The sequence below is a fragment of the Bufo gargarizans genome, chromosome 1, assembly GCF_014858855.1.
Source record: "Bufo gargarizans isolate SCDJY-AF-19 chromosome 1, ASM1485885v1, whole genome shotgun sequence".
Lineage (NCBI taxonomy): Eukaryota > Metazoa > Chordata > Amphibia > Anura > Bufonidae > Bufo > Bufo gargarizans.
Window position 1 is genome coordinate 729253513 of NC_058080.1, and position 13443 is coordinate 729266955.

Consider the following 13443-nt stretch of genomic DNA (forward strand, 5'->3'; position numbering starts at 1 on the left):
TGAAGAAAGGAAGGTGTTCCACATGGCAAGATCAGAGATGGCGTCGCGGTCCAGGTGGACAACAGAATCCTGGTCACAAACTGTGGAAAGAAGATGCAACAGGCTGGGCAAAAAAGACCGGCCCTGGGGCATGATCCTCGTGGCGTGATTCAGCAGACCCAGTAAGGACTGAAGCTCCGCCTAGGTCAGGGACAGAGCGCTGACCGCCCGGGAGATGGCAGAGCGGATCCTGGGCAACTTTTCAGGTGGCAGACTGGCCTCCATCTTGACGGAATCTAATGTGATGCCCAGAAAGGTCACCCTGGTGGCAGGGCCCTCGGTTTTGGAGGAGGCCACGGGCACCTGGAGGAGAGAGAAGAACTCCAAGAGGGTAGCGGGAATTGAAGGGACCGGATGAGGATTCTCAATGAGCAAAAAATCGTCCAGGTAATGAATTACCATGGGAAGACCTCCGTGATGCACCAGGATCCAATGGAGAGCCCTGGCAAACTGGTCGAACAGCCAGGGGCTGCTCTTGGACCCAAAGGTTAAGCGGTTGGCAAAATAAAACCTGTCCGACCAATTGATACCATAGTACCTCCAAAGATGCGGGTGGACCGGGAGAAGCTTGAAGGCATCGGCTATGTCTACCTTGGCAAGCCAAGACCCAACCCCCGACTGGAGAATGAGCTGAATGGCTTCCTCAACTGACGAGTATTGCATGGAATACTCCTCAGAGGGGAATTCAGGCTTGGGGTGGATGACATATGAGGCGCTGACAGGTCGTAGATGAGGCGTTTTTTATTGGAGGATTGTTTCACAACCAGCCCAATAGGGTTGATCCGCCAGGACTGAAACGGAATGTGGAGAAAGGGATCGATGATGAAACCCTTTTCCACTTCGGATCGAAGGAGGGCATCCACGGCCTCCGGGTCAGCGAACGCCGAACGCAAATTGGGACCCTCCCATGACCCGTGAGGCAGGGTGATGAGCCCTGTATGGAAGCCCTCCTTGAACCCGGCCAAGAGGAAGGCCACGAAGAGACGGTCTGGGTGATCCTGCAGCAGAACAGCCAGAATGTCTACATCAATGTCGGCTAGTTAGGAGCTCTTAGAAGATTTCCTGGTGCAGGCCGAACGCGGATGGGCCCGAAAACATGCCGAGCAGATGTGAAGAGCTCGACAGGCGTTAAAGGCACAACCCCCCGCATTGAAATTGTTGCAGACTTGGCTGCTACCTAAATAGACAATTGGTCTGCCTAGTTTGTCCAAGGTTGCCGAGGGCTTGGTGGCCCCGGAAGTACTAGGAGCAGCTCCCGGCTGGGAAGGATGAGCCTGATCGGGACACCAGTCAGAAGAATGGAATATGGACTGGCAAGAGGTGCAGGAGGGAGCTCTGAGACCGGCGAAATGACGGCAGAACAGCTCCATGTCGAGATCAGCCCAATTAGTCATGAACTGAAACTGCGACAGGGCTGCTGCCGCCTTAGCGGAAAAGGACCTGTGGTAATCGTAAAACGCTGAGCCACCGTACTTGTGGCCCAGGTCCGACACCCGATACAGGTAGGTATCAAGCTCCTCCCTCCTGGACGGATTGGCAGAACAAACAATGTCCCGATACAGGCTAAAGGCCTGGACAAACTCAGGAATGGACAGTTTGCGGTTAAGTCTGGAGTCTTTGGCCTTCAAGACCACCGAAACCTCCCCGCAATTAATGATCCGATTCTCCGAAATGTCCTGGGAGGGGATAAGGATGGAGGCTAAATTCACATCCTTCCCAGCCAAGATGTCCTTCTTGATATGCTCGGGGATGAAGTGAGACGGGGCAATCAGAGGACCAGAAGCTGGCCTACCTGCCACATCTGGAGGTGGGGACGGAGCCACCACCGGGGAGGGTGGGATTGCCGAGGGTATGGACTCTAGGGCTGCAACCCTGGCCTGAATGTCGCACAGAGAACTGGCAAGCCCGCTGATAGAGGACTGAATCTGGGACAAGGCTTGCTGGTTGGAAGGAGATCTAGACTGAGTTTCCACTGAACTCGGGGCCGTCATCAACAAGCGGTATAATTCCGCCTTGCGGGCTGACGAATCCCCCTACGGTTGAGCTCGGTGATCAGTCTAGGCACGGTCCAGCTCCGTAAGGAAGCGCTGACGGAGCGACCAGAAGCCGATGTTCCAGGAAGGGAAATATTGTCTTCCATCTCAGATACGTGCGACATCCTTGACCTGCGGAAGAATGTAAATGAGAGGAGAAACGAAGCTGCGGACGTGAAGGAGCAGCCGAAAATGAAGATGAAAAGTGAAGGAAAACGAAACTAATTAAAATACTTACCAGAAGACGCCCAAGACCAAGGAAAAGGAGATCTGAATCCGAATGCGAACCGGTAAGCTAAAGAAAAACCCAGACCTTCAGAAGAGAAGAGGAAAACAAACAAAAATACGGTCCTCAGAGGGACCGAACATGACCTGAACTTACCTTAGAAAAGATTTTAAAACCTTTGACTGACGCGAGCCGAAAAACGGACCGAACCTGCGATCTGAAGATAACGCATATGAGGACCAGATAAGCGACAGCTGGGAAGCGAGATGGGAGGCGAACCCCCAAAGGAAGCGAAGACAGGTAAGACGCCAGAAGAGGATCAGTCGACCAGACTGGCCCAGGAGATGGGAGAGCCTGAGACAGGACCCAGGGGTACAAGGGACAGCCGACTGGAAGCAAGAAGCATGGACAACCCACACCTGTGAATAGCAGAGAGACCAGGTAGCCGAGAACTGAAAAACAGAGCTGGGCGATCCAGGAGGAAAGAGGAACCCCAGGCAAACTAGGGTAGAGACCTGGGCGATCCAGGAGAAAGAAGAAGAACCCCAGGCGAACCAGGGTAGAGACCTGGGCGATCCAGGAGAAAGAAGAACCCCAGGCGAACTAGGGAAGAGACCTGGGCGATCCAGGAGAAAGAAGAACCCCAGGCGAACTAGGGAAAAGACCTGGGCGATCCAGGAGACAAACACGCGGACCGGGCGAACCGGAAAAGAGATGACCCTGGGCGATCTAAGGCTTGAGACAGGACGAACACCGCGAGAGAGAGAGCCCGGGTGACCCGGGAAGACCAAGCCATGAAAGAGAATATGGCGAGAATGCTGTAAGGCGGAACACTCAGAGAGACCGAGGGCCGCGGTGTAATAGAAAAAGGCGGTGTAATAGAAAAGGACAACCAGAGATGAGGCCCATGAGACATGAACTAGCGACTGCGGAGGCTGACATACTCGGAGCATGGAACAAGACTCCGCAGTGGCTGGAGGAAAACATGCTGCAGCTGGGGGACGAAAAAATGGTGGATTATGCGCCTGAACCATGCACCTGCCTGCAGATCGACGAAACGGGAACCAGCAGAACGCAGGTGCGGACCAAGCCTCAACTCACCGCAGGCAGGCGGGGCGCTCGCTGGGTTAGGACCTGAGCATCCATGTTGTGCTCTGCAGGTGCAAGCCGCAGGCGTCCAACAGGTGCAGCCTCAGAACAAGCGTGCGTCTATTGTTGTGCGCCCCACCAGACTATGGGAACGCGCGACAATAGCCCCAGAAACGCGCAAGTACCTCCAGGGAAGCAGAGAAAAGAACAAGCCCCAGTGGACAGAGGGGGGCAGACAGAAGAAGATGAGGGAGGGTAAAGGACAGGCATTCAGACCCGACAGACGTGGGATCCGAGACCCTGGAGGCCGATTCACCCAGGCAGCGTGAGGTGACAGGCAGGACCTGCGCTAGACATACCTTGAGATGCCGGGAGCGAAGGAAAGCCGAACGCTGGAGACGCAGCAGGAGGAAGCTGAGGGGCGGACCCGGACGTGAGGAGGCCACAGCTGAGGACCGGACCGCGCTGCACGCGTGGTGTCCTTGAGGCGCCAGGAGCGGAGGAGAGCCGAACGCTGGAGACGCAGCAGGAGGAAGCTGAGGGGAGGACCCGGAAGTGAGGAGGCCACAGCTGAGGACCAGACCGTACTGCACGCCGCTGGAACGCCAGGCTGGAGAGGAGGTGAGTGCCGGCCTAAGTACTGCATGCCCCTCCCACAATTACAGGCTGCGCTGCAGCCTTAACTATATGTTTTATGCATTTTCATGTTTAGGTTTATTCATAGCTTCCATGCAGCCCCTTTGAAGAAGAGATGTCTTTTCATTTTTTATTTTTTTTTAGAAAATGAATTAACAATTCTGGAGAATCTATTCTTATACTTCTAGGTTAGGCTGTTCCTCTTTTATTTCTCCTAGAAATGATGAAGTGACAACTTGAGGGCGAGTTCAATCAGTGCTGTCAGACTGTATAGGGACATTTCCGTTTGAAAAAGTGAATGGTAACACCCAGTTGTCCATTTAACGAACCATTTATAGGAGAAATAACAGAGGAACAGTACAACAGAGTTAGGCCTCATGCACACGACCGTTGTTGTGTTCCGTTCCGCAAAATGGGGTTCCGTTGTTCCGTGATCCGTTTTTGTTTCCGTGTGTCTTCCTTTAATTTTGGAGGATCACCAGACATGAAGGAAAGTAAAAAAAAAAAAAGTCTAAGTCAAGTTTGCCATGCAAATGATAGGAAAAAAACGGACGCGGACGACAATCTTGTGTGCCTCTGCGTTTTTTCACGGACCCATTGACTTGAATGGTCCGCGAACCGTTTTCCGTGAAAAAAAATATGACAGGTTATATTTTTTTGACGGACTGGAACCACGGATCACAGACGCGGATGACAAACAGTGCATTAGCCGAGTTTTCAACGGACCCATTGAAAGTCAATGACTTGGTCCAGCAATAGAGATAACCCTTATGGAAAAGAATATACATTTTTAATAGTGATCATACATAAATGACGTACAAAACCCGACTACTTTAGGTAGAACCACGAAGACCTAGGTTAGCTGATATTGGGTGGGGAAACTCTCCCTAGGCTTACACCCTGAGCTAACCCTCTGCCCAGGGACGGCCCCTAATGGTGGGGACTCCCTGTCCTCGAGCCTTAGCTACCACCTCCTACTGTACCCTTGATTCGTGTCAGCGGGTGGGTATTAGCCTCGTGGTGGACTCCTAAATAGACAGACAGAAACACAGACAAAAAAAGGTGCCCGTTGTATACAACCCTGATGATGTAACCACATCAAGAGGTACAAGGTGCACTAAAAAGCGTCTAAAAACACCCTAGTATTATAGTGTGATAGATACAAACATAATTATAGAGAACCCCTAAAGTAGTCGGGTTTTGTACGTCATTTATGTATGATCACTATTAAAAATTTATATTCTTTTCCATAAGGGTTATCTCTATTGCTGGACCAAGTTATTATTCATTGATTGACCCATTATAAATGTTCTACCCATAATCGCTGGACTGTACATTGAAAGTCAATGGGTCTGCAGAAAATCACGAAAAACGGAACAACGGACACGGAATGAAACAACGGTCGTGTGCATGAGGCCTTATAAGGAAAAAATGGTAAAGAAAATTGCGATATTTGTGGGCAATACAAGGCATTACAAAAACAGACATGTCATGTCAGGAGTGGTGTAAGATCCTCTTCACTACATTATGGCATTGCATTATGAGCAATTGTCCAACAGTGCAGATGGCAGCAGCGCCCGTAATAATCTCATGTAGCCTGCAGGGAACCAAACAGCATTGGTTCTCAACCTATGCCTCTTTAGGGTACTTTCAGACTTGCGTTTTTATTTTCCGACATAGAGTTCCGTCACAGGGTCTCTATACCGGAAAATAACTGATCAGTTTTATCCCCATGCATTCTGAATGGAGAGTAATCCGTTCAGGATGCATCAGGATGTCTTCAGTTCAGTCGTTTTGACTGATCAGGCAAAAGAGAAAACCGCAGCATGCTACGGTTTTATCTCCGGCGAAAAAAACTGAAGACTTGCCTGAACGCCAGATCCGTTTTTTTTCCCATAGGCATGTATTAGTGCCGGATCCGGCGTTCAGAATACCAGAATGCTGGATCCGTCGTTCCGTTATGCGCATGCGCAGACTGAAAAAAAAAGGTGAAAAAAATAAATGCCGGATCCGTTTTGCCGGATGACACCGGAACGGCGGATCCGGCATTTTAATGCATTTTTTCGACTGATCAGGCATTTTTAAGACTGATCAGGATCCTGATCAGTCTTACTAATGCCATCAGTTAGCATACATCTTGCCTGATCCGTCGGCAGTTCCGGCGACGGAACTGCTTGCCGGATCTCTCTGCCGCAAGTGTGAAAGTAGCCTTAGTTGGTGCACAACAACACCGTAACATGCTAGGAGTTGTAGTTTTGCAATAGCAGGAGACCACAGGTTGGGGGAGTACCGTCATGGGGTACTGCTCATAACGCAGAGGTTTGCTTACATGGGTAGTTCAACACATTTACGCCATGTGGTGACCTCTGATATTATAGCATTTACATCCTAATACAGGGGTCAGCAACCTCCAGCTGTTGTGAAACTACAACCCCCAGCATGCTCCATTCACGTCTATAAGAGATGTACTCCCACTGGGGGATGTGTAACGCCCCAGAGTGGCAGTACCACCTTTTACGCCTCTCCATTATCTCATATGGTTAATGTAAGTCATCTATGCATTTATTTCCTGATCCTGCAAAATGTGTGTATTAATTTCCATGTAACTGTCATGTTATATGTAATGTACCTGGTTCACCAGCAGATGGCAGCAGTTATGGCAGAGCTACAGGGACAGAGGATGGAACCTTCTTTCCATTCTCTTCTCTCCCTCTAGGGAGGAGTTTAGTTAGTGAAGGTCAGTCTAGCCTACCCCTTCTAGGGGAGAGGTCGAGTCTAGAGTACCCCCTCTAAGGGGAAGGAAGCAAGGGAGCCTGTCCCTTCTGGGCGAGCCTTGCCTCGGCCAGCAGAGCACCATCAGCTCTGCTGGAACAAGAGAAAAGAGCAAAGAGCCTCAGAGAAGCCAGGAGGAAAGGTTCCCTGGATAAAGATAAAGATACAGATAAAGATAAAGACAGAGTCAGACTACAGAAAGTTAGGTACAGCAGAAAGGAAAAGTTACTATTTTATCCTATCAGCATGGCAGATGTAGCAGGGCTGAATGTGTTCGCCTGCCAGAATTTCATGCCAAAGCTTGCTGGTGACCAAGATAAGGTTGGAAGATTGTTGCCCGATACCAGTTTATTCAAGTAAAGCAGCTGTATCAAGTTCATCACAAGGTCTGGACTCCATTTATTTCTTTACACCACCATTCAACTACCCCTTTTTCTGCAACGGACAGCCACGCTTGGGGTTCCAGTGTATCCAGGTAGGAGCACCGTGACAAGTGCTACACCACTAAGGGACATTAGGCCAACACTATACCACTCTGGCATTCCTACCCTGGGTACCAACCACCAACACCATCTACTTAGGGGGACTCCGTCCCTCGTTGCTGAAATGCAACTGGCGTCACGACAAAAACTCTATTATAACACCTTTAAGGGACCCCCTGCCGACGCCGTTTTAGATGTAGTTTCTCAGCAGCTAGAATGCCGGAGATCGCTGACCACTTTCCTACTCAACGAGACTTGACAACTACTTAACCCACAGAGGATACATCATTTCCATCCTGGCAGGAAAACTCCCATCATAGACTTGTACAGTTCTTATGACAGGGGCATAACATCAGCCACAGAACAGGGCGGAATTACCGCCATCAATAAATCAAGATTCCACATGTAGCAGAGCCGAGTTAGCGTGGTATATTGACACCTGGTTTTGCAGAGGACTGAAGGTAAATCTACTATATATTCTTTCCCCATCAGAGGGTAGAGAGGAGGGGCATCCCTATAGATGATGGATCATAAGGTTCACCTGTCTGGTGCGATACTGCCAGGTAGTCCTTCTCGGTGAGCAGTGAGATGAAGGCACAGTTCTATAAACTGATTGGGACCTCAAGATTGGGGTGCATGCTCTTCTACATTTGGCTCTCCAGTTAGCACAAAAATACTTGGACAAACCTCTTTATATTACGGTATAACCCTATATTACCAACCTGACTAGTGGAGTTTGAGGGTGGGGGGACGTTCAGTGGGTGGGTGCTATGGTAGTGGGTACGCAAATGGATTTATTAAGGTTTCTTCAATCCACTTACAACAAGGCACATGTGATACAGCCCCAAAAAGTTAAATACCAAATTCAGCTCTGCTACATATGTCTCTAAAAACCTAACTTCTGTCCCCTGAGACAGTTATACCAACTTAAAGTTCACATCTTTAATGTCGTATCTTCTATACATACCATCCTATATGTCAGCGGTCTGCAACCAGAATGGAAACTACAACTCCCAGCATGCTCTGATGTCTCCTTGCAGCATCTGGAGGCTTAGTGGCTGCAGTTATGAGATTTCCCGGAGACTGCATTATAAAAAGTGACTCTTTACCAGATGACTGAAGCCTGCCTGCCTGTAGTAGCCATGTCACAAGACGTACCTCTGGAATTTAATGCTCCGTCATACCCTTCCCTTCTCTCTGGGCGTCCTCTCAGACCACTGCTCCAGGTTAATCCGTGATAAGATGGTTCAGAAATCCCATGAAGCTTCTCATTAGCCTAATCACCTGCTGGGATTCATAGTGTGTGAGGCGCCCCCAGCTGCGCAGCGAGGAGCGCACGCCGCACAAGGGAGGGGGTCTGCTTACCAGCTGCATCCATAGGCTTCTGGGAGAGCACTGAGCACCAATTTCCAAAACAGCGGAGCTAAATGACTGGAGGACAGCTGACTTGGCGTCCGGCCCGTCCGTACCAGAGATTACACAAACACTGAAGTGAAACAATTGCCATGCTCCTGCGCAGCCAAATTCTTTAATCATGTATCATATAATATAAATCACACACGTATCGGCATTACGTTGCAGGAGACGAGACCGAGGTGTGCAACCTGCGTCTAGAACAGGACGGGTCACACTTGGGTTTCTTGGGGGTGGGGGAATCTAATAGGTTTTTATAAAGTTATGTATAAAAAAAAATAAAAAAATAAAAAAAAATTCCCCAAAAAACATACCACTGTGTGTGCATGTGACTGATTATACATGATGTGAAACACATGGCTGCTTTCTTTCAAAAACAGCTGTTGACTCTCCATTCGCACCTCTCCTGTACCAACAGCTCCCGCCTCTCTATTACCAACAGCTCCCGCCTCTCCAGTCCTAACAGCTCCCGCCTCTCTATTACCAACTGCCCCAAATCTCCAGTCCCAACAGCTCCCGCCTCTCTATTACCAACTGCCCCAAATCTCCAGTCCCAACAGCTCCCGCCTCTCTATTACCAACTGCCCCAAATCTCCAGTCCCAACAGCTCCCGCCTCTCTATTACCAACTGCCCCAAATCTCCAGTCCCAACAGCTCCCGCCTCTCTATTACCAACTGCCCCAAATCTCCAGTCCCAACAGCTCCCGCCTCTCTATTACCAACTGCCCCAAATCTCCAGTCCCAACAGCTCCCGCCTCTCTATTACCAACTGCCCCAAATCTCCAGTCCCAACAGCTCCCGCCTCTCTATTACCAACTGCCCCAAATCTCCAGTCCCAACAGCTCCCGCCTTTCCAGTATCAACAGCTCCCGCCTCTCCAGTCCCAACAGCTCCCGCCTCTCCAGTCCCAACAGCTCCCGCCTCTCCAGTCCCAACAGCTCCCGACCTCTCCAGTCCCAACAGCTCCCGCCTCTCCTGTCCCAACAGCTCCCGCCTCTCCTGTCCCAACAGCTCCCGCCTCTCCTGTCCCAACAGCTCCCGCCTCTCCTGTCCCAACAGCTCCCGCCTCTCCTGTCCCAACAGCTCCCGCCTCTCCTGTACCAACAGCTCCCGCCTCTCCTGTACCAACAGCTCCCGCCTCTCCTGTACCAACAGCTCCCGCCTCTCCTGTACCAACAGCTCCCGCCTCTCCTGTACCAACAGCTCCCGCCTCTCCTGTACCAACAGCTCCCGCCTCTCCAGTACCAACAGCTCCCACCTCTCCAGTACCAACAGCTCCCGCCTCTCCAGTCCCAACAGCTCCCGCCTCTCTATTACCAACTGCCCCAAATCTCCAGTCCCAACAGCTCCCGCCTCTCTATTACCAACAGCTCCCGCCTCTCTATTACCAACTGCCCCAAATCTCCAGTCCCAACAGCTCCCGCCTCTCTATTACCAACTGCCCCAAATCTCCAGTCCCAACAGCTCCCGCCTATCTATTACCAACTGCCCCAAATCTCCAGTCCCAACAGCTCCCGCCTCTCTATTACCAACTGCCCCAAATCTCCAGTCCCAACAGCTCCCGCCTTTCCAGTATCAACAGCTCCCGCCTCTCCAGTCCCAACAGCTCCCGCCTCTCCAGTCCCAACAGCTCCCGCCTCTCCAGTCCCAACAGCTCCCGCCTCTCCAGTCCCAACAGCTCCCGCCTCTCCTGTACCAACAGCTCCCGCCTCTCCTGTACCAACAGCTCCCGCCTCTCCTGTACCAACAGCTCCCGCCTCTCCTGTACCAACAGCTCCCGCCTCTCCAGTACCAACAGCTCCCGCCTCTCCAGTACCAACAGCTCCCGCCTCTCCAGTCCCAACAGCTCCCGCCTCTCCAGTCCCAACAGCTCCCGCCTCTCTATTACCAACTGCCCCAAATCTCCAGTCCCAACAGCTCCCGCCTCTCTATTACCAACAGCTCCCGCCTCTCTATTACCAACTGCCCCAAATCTCCAGTCCCAACAGCTCCCGCCTCTCTATTACCAACAGCCCCAAATCTCCAGTCCCAACAGCTCCCGCCTCTCTATTACCAACTGCCCCAAATCTCCAGTCCCAACAGCTCCCGCCTCTCTATTACCAACTGCCCCAAATCTCCAGTCCCAACAGCTCCCGCCTCTCCAGTCCCAACAGCTCCCGCCTCTCCAGTCCCAACAGCTCCCGCCTCTCCAGTCCCAACAGCTCCCGCCTCTCCAGTCCCAACAGCTCCCGCCTCTCCAGTCCCAACAGCTCCCGCCTCTCCTGTACCAACAGCTCCCGCCTCTCCTGTACCAACAGCTCCCGCCTCTCCTGTACCAACAGCTCCCGCCTCTCCTGTACCAACAGCTCCCGCCTCTCCTGTACCAACAGCTCCCGCCTCTCCAGTACCAACAGCTCCCGCCTCTCCAGTACCAACAGCTCCCGCCTCTCCAGTACCAACAGCTCCCGCCTCTCCAGTACCAACAGCTCCCGCCTCTCCAGTACCAACAGCTCCCGCCTCTCCAGTACCAACAGCTCCCGCCTCTCCAGTACCAACAGCTCCCGCCTCTCTATTACCAACAGCTCCCGCCTCTCCAGTCCTAACAGCTCCCGCCTCTCTATTACCAACAGCCCCAAATCTCCAGTCCCAACAGCTCCCGCCTCTCTATTACCAACTGCCCCGAATCTCCAGTCCCAACAGCTCCCTCCTCTCTATTACCAACTGCCCCAAATCTATTTGGGGCAGTTCTCATCTTTGTTTTTCTGAAAAAAATGTAAAGTAATATACTATATTTGTAGTATTGTTTCTACATTTTAATAGATTTTCCAGGAACAATGTAACATATGGAAACGCAGGTGATGGTGCAGACGTGGTTCGAGGTGGCAGTGCCGCAGCGAAAGTAGACTAAGCGTCCAATGGCCCAATATGCTATGCAAGTATTGCAGCAGTTGCTCCTGGTGACCACGCTAAGTTGTATTCTTATAAACGTCTGGCAGTCCCATCTTGGGTGAGCCAATGGGTTCCCATGGCCCGAGCAAGCTGTATGGCAGTGTAACGGATCTCCTAGCACCCCGACCGGGTACCTCCATTGATGGATGCTCCCAGTGCTTCCCGAGGACTCCAAGCACTCCGCTCTACACCAAAACCACCACAGGAGCCAGGAACAGCTCTTACAAGAGCTAGTAGTTATAGCCAGGGGAGTATAGCAAATCTTCAGCGTATAGCAATCCCCACACACATGAAACAAGGCTCTATGTTGAATGTAAAACAGCAACTCTTTAATGGGCTATTTTTCAGCCTTTTATGCAGGACTCCTAGCAAGGGACACTCCCCCTGGGGCCCTTGTAGAAGACTGTGACAGTTTATATTTTAGCCAATCACATGCATTTACAGTATTGAAACCTTCCCAGCAATTGTACACAAAACCCCCTTCCCTCTGTCTGTAACGCAATCAGCAAAATACAATGAGCATTGTCTTTGACGCAATTAACTAACACACTGGCATTGTCTGAGACGCATTCAACAAAATACAATTACCAATAACACAAAGGCTACAACCCACATAGAATCCTCCCCTCTGCCTGTGATATAATCATGGTACACCATGGTTAACATAATCATCACAAGCAGGAGAATACACAATGTCCTCTGTCCTGGAGACAACCGAGTTGTAATTCAATTATCTCTCAGGACAGAGGGCAATCGCCAATACACACAGAGAGACAATGAAACAGACCTCACTACTCAACGTATACAATGTCCCACCCTTTACAATACACATAGACATTTAACATCCCAACATAGCACGAATTAGTTGTAAAAGTCTCTTGGGCCTGGCTGTACTCATGGCTTTTCTGTCCAAAACAGTTCCACAGATTTAAGCTGTGCGGCCGGTCTGTCTTCTACTTCAAAGTTAGTATGGGCTATAATCCTGGGGCAAGAGGCTGGCAACCAGGCCCCTCCAAAACCCAGTGGCCAGGTTGGTTTCGCCACAGGCAGTGATTGTGCAACCATTGCGTCAACCAGAGCAACACCGCCAGCCAGGCCCAACAAAAAACGGACGGCAGTCTGTGGGTGTGCGCCACTGGGACACAGAAACCAGTGAGTAGAGCAGTAACTCTGGCCATTTTTTATTAATATATTTCCCAGGAAAACCCCTTTAACAGCGTGCCAGGCACTGATGCCCAACACTGGCGTGCCAGGCACTGATTCCCCCATAGAAATGTGCGTCTGCCACAGATAATATAATCTGGTAATCTGAGTGGACTGTTGAAAGTTAATTTTGAAGATAGGTAAATGGCTTTTAGCTTCTTAATGTTTCCAATGTAATGGACATTCAGCTAAAATGAAAAGTCACAGAAGCGGTCGGATGGAGAAGATGTCTGTACAATAAAACGCACTTAAAAGAAACAAGATCCAAATAATTTCACACACTCAGGATAACAAAAAGCGACTACAAGTGGCACGCCTAATGGATGCATCACACATCGTAAAAGCAATTACATCCTGGGAGTAAAGAAGATTCTTAGAGAAACTCAACTGTACGCCTAAGCATCGGCATAAGTCAGGGCGGTAATTCTCTAGCTGGTGTTGGACGCAAATACAATTTATATATATATATATATATATATATATATATATATATATATATATATATTCAGTGCATTTCGAGCGTTCCCGTCAATCTCGTGGTTTGTAACCTTTGTTCTGAAAATTCCTCAGCATTCCAACAGAGTTAAAAAAAATATATATATTTACCGGACACTAAAACTTA

At 50.3% G+C, this 13443-nt stretch overlaps 1 protein-coding gene across 3 annotated transcripts in view; it reads right to left on the minus strand.

Moving 5' to 3' along the window:
• The window catches only part of PDZD2 (PDZ domain containing 2), a 287308-nt gene that overhangs the window by 187101 nt on the left and 86764 nt on the right, over positions 1-13443 (minus strand). The window contains exon 1 of one of the 3 annotated variants that reach the window (XM_044276399.1): positions 8436-8679. The exons of 1 other annotated variant lie outside the window; for it this stretch is intronic. The gene's annotated coding sequence lies outside the window, so the exon portion shown is untranslated. Of the gene's footprint in view, positions 1-8244; positions 8352-8435; positions 8680-13443 lie in introns of those variants that run through there. One more of the 3 variants, XM_044276400.1, reaches the window with a different exon arrangement.